Source organism: Berghia stephanieae, chromosome 7, assembly GCF_034508935.2.
Source record: "Berghia stephanieae isolate SIO BIC M18660-M18661 chromosome 7, UCSD_Bste_1.3, whole genome shotgun sequence".
Classification (NCBI taxonomy): domain Eukaryota; kingdom Metazoa; phylum Mollusca; class Gastropoda; order Nudibranchia; family Aeolidiidae; genus Berghia; species Berghia stephanieae.
Genome location: NC_088366.1, coordinates 11,048,622 through 11,058,621, shown reverse-complemented (window position 1 = coordinate 11,058,621; position 10,000 = coordinate 11,048,622).

Genomic DNA, 10,000 nt, shown 5'->3' with positions numbered 1-10,000 from the left:
TCCTATTAGGTTGTTCCAACGGAATTTTAAACACAAAACGGTCTTAATCTGAATCTGATTGTTACTCGACGTCGACTCAATTCTGTTGGTATTTGTATTCGAGGGCGGAGAGAGTTGTTGAGAGTGACAGCAGCCATTGTTGGTTTTTAGGCTAAAGAATTTGGGCAATCTTCGTTTGATTGAATGTTTCTAAATCTGTTGTGTTGACACATGATTCAGGAAGAGGCGTTCCAGTCTTTGAGAGTGCGGGATGCAAATGTATGTTTGAACATCTTATTTTCTATACGTTTCTCAACGGGGAGCCAGTGGAGTTCTCTTAGCAAATCCGATGCAGATTGATTTCCCCTCTTTCTATAAATAGGCCTGAAGGGATTTTATTTTGTTTCTATTTATAGAAGAGAAAACGAGTCCGCGGTTGGGAACGATAAACAGGGCTGAATAAATATAGACAGAATGAAGTTGCGGACATGCGTCACGTCTGTTGAACCCTATTACGGATGGCAATGTTGTGAGTTTCTTAGCCACGCGCACACTATCTATATCATTAATCCATTCAAACGATACAGGAACATTTGTGCGGCTATGTGGTCTAGTGGTATGACACTCGCTTTAGGATCGGAAGGTCCTGGGTTCGAGCCTCGCGCTCGGCGCATAGTTGAGTCCTTGGGAAAGGACCTTTACTCACTTTCTCTCACCGTACTCAGATGTAAAATGAGTACCTGGCCGTTAACAGCGTTGTCTTTGTCCGAAAAATTGTAATATCGCCTAACAGGCGGCATGTCCCGTCCTACATGTTAAATGTTGCTGTTGACCAGGGACCCCTTGTAAAGCGCTTTGAGCACATTTAGTGGATATTGCGCTATATAAAAGTTCAATTTTAAAAAAAATTTTGTACGACTTATACCGAATGGAAAGTACAAACTGCTTAATAATCAACCCACACGTTGTCATCCAAAATGATGAAGTTAAATATCTCTCTCTCTCTCTCTCTCTCTCTCTCTCTCTCTCTCTCTCTCTCTCTATCTATCTATCTATCTATCTATCTCTCTCTCTCTCTATCTATCTATCTATCTATCTATCTATCTCTCTCTCTATCTCTATCTCTCTCTCTTACTTTCTCTCTATCTATCTATCTATATATCTATCTATCTATCTATCTCTCTCTCTCTATCTCTCTCTCTTACTCTCTCTCACTCTCTCTCTATCTCTCTCTCTATCTCTCTCTCTTACTCTCTCTCACTCTCTCTCTCTATCTTTCTCTCTCTCTTACTCTCTCTCACTCTCTCTCTCTATCTATCTATCTATCTATCTATCTATCTCTCTCTCTATCTCTCTAGCTATCTATCTATCTATCTCTCTCTCTTTCACTCACTCTCTCTCAGTCTCTCTCTCTCTCTTTTACTCTCTCTCACTCTCTCTCTCTCATTATCTTTCTCTCTCACTCTTACTCACTCTGTTTCTCCGCACAAATAAGAAAATATTACCCAATATTTATTCTTTGAAAACACATTTGATTGATAATCAGAGAACTATTTCCAAAACGGAAACAATACTCCCTGGTCCTGAATGAAGGAGACCTGGTAACAATACGATTCAATAGTCTGATGTCACGACTCCCGGCAACGGCGGCCATCTTGGTTCTAAACAAAGAAAATCATTTCTTTTTCTTCTTCATGCTGGCTAGAACTTTTCATATGTCTTGTGATTAGAATGTAAAAAAAGTCAAAACATAATCAGATTTATAATGTTGTTTTTTTCCCCCTCTGGATACGCTTTTATGCTCTCCGGAGAAATATTTCATACGGGCGTCCGCCATTGTTCCGATAGTTTAGAGCCAGTGCGTCATTAGGAAGGAAGTGACGTTATGACTGTTGAAGAGTATTGACGAATTGAAGGCAAAACATATAATATTATATGTAGATGGACTAGTTCTGCGTGATTTTATGTATATATATATATATATATATATATATATATATATATATATATATATATATATATATTTATATATAGATAGTATGCAGATGACGTCACTCAGGCCTTTGTTATTGTTTTTGCCATCCGCGTTTGTGAGTTGTTCTCACTAAACTGTATTAATCAGACTATAAAAGTTCATGGTTACACAGAGTTTGTGTGTTGGTCCGTTATACTTCCGGATGGCAATGTTGTGAACTCCTTGGCCAAGCGCATTCTATATATATATATATATATATATATATATATATATATATATATATATATATATATATATAGTCTTCAACAAGCAACAACACACAACAAACCAAACTCATGTAACACACAGTCCTGACGATGGCTGAAAGGCCTGAAACATCGGTGTAGACTGACTCCAACATCGTCATAAATATTGCAATAATAATTCGCTCCATTGTTACATGTCGAGCACTATTCGTACCATATTTGTATCCAACACAATTCAATATATAAATATATATATATATATATATATATATATATATATATATATATATATATATGTGGTCTTGTGGTATGACACTCGCTTTCAGATCGGAAGGTCCTGAGTTCGAGCCTTGCTCGGCGCATAGTTGAGTACCGGAAAAACCTCTTTACTCATATTCTCTCACGACACACATATGTAAAATGAGTACCTGGCCGTCAACAGCGTTGTCTCTGTCGGAAAATGTGTAATATCGCCTTACAGGCGTCATGTCTCGTTCTATAATATGTTACGTATTGTTGTTGGTCCCTTTGTAAAGCGCTTTGATTGAGCACATTTAGTGGATATTGCGCTAGATAAAAGGTCTAGTTTTTTTGGGAGTTTTTTACTTGCCTCAAGAAAATACATGTTTATCAGTATCAGTATGAAATTTTAAGACTCATCCACTAAATATCTGGGGGTCCCGATAGCTCAGTAGGTAGAACAAAGAAAATCATTACTTTTTATTCTTCAAGCTGGCTAGAACTTTTCATATGTCTTGTGACCAGAATGTGTAAAAGTCAAAACATTATCAAATGTATGTTGTTTTTCCCTCTGGATACCCTTTATACTCGCGGGAGAAATATTTCATACGGGCGTCCGCCATTGTTCCGATAGTTTAGAGCCAGTGTTGCTAAGTTACCATGCGTCATTTGGAAGGAAGTGACGTTACGACTGTTGAATCCTATTGTACTCGACTATGTGGTCGAGTGGTATGACACTCGCTTTCGGATCGGAAGGTCCTGTGTTCGAGCCTCGCGCTCGGCGCATAGTTGAGTCCTTGAAAAAGGCTCTTTACTCTCATTTCTTTCACCGTACTCAGGTTTAAAATAAGTACCTGGCCGTTAACAACGTTGTCTTTGTCCGAAAAATTGTAATATCGCCTAACATCGTCCTACATGTTAAATGTTGCTGTTGACCTGGGACCCCTTGTAAAGCGCTTTGTGCACATTTGTGACCCCTCGTCTCAAAACGGTAATAAGTCGGGATGATTAAGTTGCTGAAAATTGAATTTGTGGCCAGAACTATCAGACTCGCGTTGAGTTTATTTTCTTTATAGAGGAGAATGAATATCATATATAGAGTGCTACATACCAGCAATTCATTACTTTGATCAGTTTAGCTTTAATTTGACTTTTTAGCAACAGTTCCAATCCCGACATAATACCGTTTTGAGACGATGGGTCACATTTAGTGGATATTGCAGTATATAGAGCTCAATTATTTTTTTTAATTACTCAAATACAACGGGCTATGATATAAATATATATGTCAAGGCTGTTTGTTAGCTTAGATGTGCCCACCGGATCCTGTCTACTGTTGTTACCATTCGTGGAAATTTGAGGACAAAAGAAAGGTTGTGTTGCGTTGCCGTGTTGGCTTACGATGTCAAAATGGCGCGTCACGTCATCGATCATCGGGCGTTCTAAAAATAGACGACCATGACCTTGTTTGTGTTGATTTCCTTGTACGACTTGGATGGAAGCGCCAATCTGTCACACCTTGCCAGAATGCGTTTTAACCTTCTTTTTTTAAAAAAAAAATTATTTATTTTTTTCTTTTGCCTTGAAATGTTTTACTTCATATCTGATCTGTCGTACTTTGGAATATCACGACGTGTACATATATGCAGGTCTGACATCCGATCCAACTTATGGGCCTAGTTTAACATTGTTGTAATAAACAATATTTTACGTCATTTTGTTTTTTTTTTTTTAGATTTCCATTACAACAATGAGCCCATAAGGAATTGGGTTATCAGAACTGCAAATTCGTGCACGTCAAAATAACACCTATCAACTTTTTGGTAAGAAAACGAGTCTTTTAAATATACATCGATTAAAATTTGTCAATCCTTCTATTTAACGTTGAATTTTCTTGCCAAAATTTTTAAAAACACTTTGTTAGTGTACGTGGTCTTTCAAAGTCCTAATATTTTGGTTGACTTTTGTAATTTTGGTTGACTTTTGTAATTTTGGTTGACTTTTGTAATTTTGGTTGACTTTTGTAATTTTTGGTTGACTTTTGTAATTGTGGTTGACTTTTGTAATTTTGGTTGACTTTTGTAATTTTGGTTGGCTTTTGTAATTTTGATAATAAATTAAATATTCTTCGATATTTATTATTCACATGCTTTAAGAAATATTTTTTAAGAAATAATTATTTGGGTACATTGGCCAGACAAAATCAGTAATGAGGATGTACATGACAGATGCAGAGTAGAACCAGTCAGTACGCTATGTGGTCTTGTAGTATGACACTCGCTTTCGGATCGAAAGGTCCTGGGTTCGAGCCTCGCACTCGGCGCATAGTCGAGTCTTTGGAAAAGGCTCTTTACTCACATTCGCTCACCGTACTCAGGTGTAAAATGAGTACCTGGCCGTTAACAATTTAATTTCGCGAAGAAAGAAAGATGGAATCTTTTCGTGCTGTTAGGCGATCTTACATTTTTTTCTCTGACAGAGACAACTTTGTTAATTGGCCAGGTACTCATTTTACATCCGAGTTAACTGGAATAATATACGATTCTTTCATCTCTTTGCATTTATTAAACGAGTTATTTTTATCGTGCCCAATAACACTACGAGCTTGCGAGTTATTTTTATCGTGCCTAATAACACTACGAGCTTGCGAGTTATTTTTATCGTGCCTAATAACACTACGAGCTTGCGAGTTATTTTTATCGTGCCTAATAACACTACGAGCTTGCGAGTTATGCCTAATAACACTACGAGCTTGCGAGTTATTTTTATCGTGCCCAGTAACACTACGAGCTTGCGAGTTATTTTTATCATGCCTAATAACACTACGAGCTTGCGAGTTATTTCTATCATGCTTAATAACACTACGAGCTTGCGAGTTATTTTTATCGTGCCTAATAACACTACGAGCTTGCGAGTTATTTTTATCGTGCCTAATAACACTACGAGCTTGCGAGTATATGTTATTGCACGATAAAAATACAACGAGTTTAATAAATACAAAGAGATGAAAGAATACGTTTATTCCATCCCTCCAAGTAAGATTATTAGATCTTTTGTAACCAAATGGTATGGTATTAGTACTTCTATTCACCATAATTTGTATCTTTCTCCTTCTGCTTGAATGACAATTTGACCCAAAACTAAAAACGTTGGATTTGTATTCATGCGCACCAAAATGTTATTTATAATTACCAATCAGCTGTCTTTTACATCTAATTTCACACCAATAAAATGTGCGAAAATATTGTGCAATCGTTGAACAAATATTTTATTCAACGCGTTCAAAGCATTATTCAACGATTACGTATTTACTAGAAAAAAATAATAGGGTTTTCCAATGAGAGGGGTGATGTAAATATTATTGCTCGAATCTCGAAGAAATAAATAACAATGTGAAATTGAATGTAAGCTTCAATTTAATATTCGAAAACAGATAAAGTGGACGTTTCGGGTTTCCCCTTTATCAACAAAACAGGATGCCTGAAACACTACAGACGAATGAGACTACCACATTATCTCATTCATCTGTAGTTTTTCAGGCATCCTGTTTTGTTGATAAAAGGGGAACCCGAAACGTCCATTTAATCTGTTTTCGTATATTAAACTAAAGCTTACATTCAATTTCACATTGTTATTTATGTAATAAGAGGGGTGGAATACTGAATATTCATCACCAGACTTTCTAATGTTCTTTTTTTCTACTTCTTTTTGTTAACTAATAGGGAATGAGATTAGCGGAAGAGTAGCGTCCCTTGATTGGACGTCACCTTACAGAGAGAACGTCAAAATGATTTTGCGCATGCGTCTCTCTCGTCCTCGGTGAAGTGTCTCATGCCGCACAACCAAGATGACGTTCTCTTTCTAATAACTTTTCCGCTCGTAACTTCCAATCAAGGGACGCTACTCTTCCTCTAATCTCATTCCCTATGAACAATGCATGTCCCTTGTTCTTGTCCGAAAGGTTGTTTCGTACAGGTTTACTTGACCGAGACAACACAAACCATTGGATGTGCTTCCCAAAATAAACAAGATGATATGAATTTAGGTTTACGTTTGAAGTAAGGGTTGAAGTGCGGCTAGGTGGTCTAGTGGTATGACACTCGCTTTCGGATCGGAAGGTCCTGGGTTCGAGCCTCGCGCTCGGCGCATAGTTGAGTCCTTGGAAAAGGCTCTTTACTCACATTCTCTCACCGTACTCAGGTGTAACATGAGTACCTGGCCTTTAACAGCGTTGTCTTTGTCCGAAAAATTGTACTATCGCCTAACAGGCGGCATGTCCCGTTCTACATGTTAAATGTTGCTGTTGACCAGGGACCCCTTGTAAAGCGCTTTGAGCACATTTTGTGGATATTGCGCTATATAAAGCTCTTTTTTCCCCGAAATAAACAAGATGATATGAAGTTAGGTTTAAAAAAAAACAAACAGAAGAGGACGTTCGTTGGTAATATTCGCGATTTATATCTCATAGAAAGAATGAAGTTGAGGTCGCTTAGCTTATAGGGAATGAGATTAGCGGAAGAGTTGCGTTCCTTGATTGGACATCACCTTACAGAGAGAACGTCAACATAGTTTTGCGCATGCGTCTCTCTCGTCCTCGCTTTCGGTGAAGTGGCTCCGGAAGCGAGGGCTAGAGACGCATGCGCACGACCAACATGACGTTCTCTCTCTAATAACTTTTCCGCCGGTGACGTCCAATCAAGGGACGCTACTCTTCCGCTAATCTCATTCCATATTGTTATGGTTTTTACACCGCAAGTCGGGCGGATTAGTTCTCACCAAAATGTATCAATTAGATCATAAACGTTATAAGGTTTCATAAGTTTGCGCTTTGGTATAGATAGTATGCGCTTGGCGCGGATGCACGGATCATGATGATGATGATGATGATGATGATGATGATGATGATGATGATGATGATGATGATGATGATTACTATTATTATTATTATTTTTATTATCATCAACATCATCAACATCATCATCATCATCATCATTATTATTACTATTATTATTATTTTATTATTATTATTATTATTATTATTATTATTATTATTATTATTATTATTATTATTATTATTATTATTATTATTATTAGTATAATTATTATCATCATCATCATCATCATATCATCATCATCATCATCGTCGTCGTCGTCGTCGTCGTTATTATTATTATCATCATCATCATCATCATTATTATTATTATTATTATTATTATTATTATTATTATTATTATTATTGTCATCATCATCATTCTTATTATTATTATCTTTCCATTTCTAGAGGGCAAATTCTATATATTTTCGTTTCCTTGCTATACAAACTCCAGCCCAGGCTGTCAAATCATTGATATCAAATGATAAAGAAACAGAACTCGAAGTAAATACAAAGAGCCCGCTTATTACCTTCACTAGTGCAAATCATCTCTATCTCTATTTGTGATCCATCGTCTCAAAACGGTATTATGTCGGAACGAACCAGATGCTTAAAAGCCGAATTTAATGTTAAACTGGTCAAAAATATAAATTGTTGGCATTCGCACCCTAAAATATGGCATCCATTCTCATCAATAAATCGTATAAACTCAACACAAGTCTGATATTTCTGGCTATAAATTCAATTTTCAACATCTTAACCAACCCGACTTAATACCGTTTTGAGGCAAAGGGTCACATTTTAAAAGATTTCCCGTTTGTTTACTTCTCCATAGCAGCCACGAAACACACAGGTTGTGGATATGTGTGGTCTTGTGGTATGACACTCGCTTTCGGATTGGAAAGTCCTGGGTTCGACCCTCGTTCGGCGTATCATTGATTCCTTGGAGAAGGTTCTTTACTCCCATTCTCTCACCGTACTCATGAGTAAAATGAGTACCTGGCCGTTAACAGCGTTGTCTCTGTCCGAAAAAAATGTAATATAATCTAGAATAGGCGTCATCTTCAGGTCCTAAATGTTAACAGTTACTGTTGGCCTGGGATTCCTTGTAAAACGCTTTGAGCACGTTTTGTGGATATTGCTCTATATATCCGCCAACCGGATATGTGACCCTTCGCCTCAAAACGGTATTAAGTCGGGTTGGTTAAGATGTTGAAAATTGAATTTATAGTCAGAAATATCAGACTTGTGTTGCGTTTATACGATTTAAGGAGAATGGCAACCATAGTTTAGGGTGAGAATGCCAACAATTTATATGTTTGACCAGTTTAACATTAAATTCGACTTTTAAGCATCTGGTTCGTTCCGACATACCGTTTTGAGACGGTGGGTCACATATAGCTTAACAACACACAACACTGAAAAGATTATCTGGGCTTGGCTAAGAATCTCATAACATTGCCATGAAGGACCATCACACAATACTATGTATAATCTTTGAACGTTTATAGTCTGGTTTATATAAAATTTAGTGAAGTGAGTATAGATAGTATCTGCTTGGCTTAGAAACTCACAACATTGCCATCCGGATGTATGACGGACCAACACACAAAACCATTTGTGACCATGAACTTTTATAGTCTGGTTGATAGATAGATCGAAGATGACGTCACTCAGGTCTTTGTTATTGTTTTTTGCCATCCATGTTTATGGTTAATTCTCACTAAACTTTATCAACCCGACTATCAACGTTTAAGGTTTCACATCGTTTTGTGTGTTGGTTCGTTATACTTCCGGATAGCAATGTTGTGATCTTCTTAGACAAGCGCATACTATATACAGTTAAGTGAGAATTATTCATAAACATATTTTGGGAGACGGGTATAGAATTCAATAGTCGTAACGTCACTTCCTTCATAATGACGCATGGTAACTTAGTAACACTGGCTCTAAACTATCGGAACAATGGCGGGCACCCTTATGAAATATTTTTCCGGCGAGTATAAAGGGTATCCAGAGGAAAAAAAAAACAAATACATTTGATCATGTTTTGACTTTTACACATTCTGATCACAAGACATATTAAAAGTTCTAGCCAGCATGAAGAATAAAAAGTAATGATTTTCTTTGTTTAGAACCAAGATGGCCGCCGTTGCCGGGCGGCGTGACATCAGACTATTGAATCGTATTGGCATTTATTTGTCAAAATTAGGTGATCGATTTTCAAAACTCGAAATCCGTTCTCAATCTACGAAATAAATAATATGGGCCCCTCAGGGAAAAGGTCACATTGCTCCTATCGGAATGAAACACAATGAAATTTGGGTCGATGTCCTGCCTGTCCCAACCACAGAGGGGCAAAAATAACAGTAATCTTCTATCATTAACAGGGAATCCGGAAAGACAGAAGCACGAATCTCTACAGCCATCTCGAAGTGAATAGCCTTCGAATACACCGAGTAAACCGCCTTTATTTTTACGGCAATAGGATTCAACAGTCGTAACGTCACTTCCTTCCTAATGACGCATGGTAACTTAGTAACACTGGCTCTAAACTATCGGAACAATGGCGGACGCCGTATGAAATTTTTCTCCGGCGAGCATAAAGGGTATCCAGAGGGGGGGGGGGGGGGGGGAAAACATAATTTTGATCATATTTTGACTTTTACACATTCTGATCACAAGACA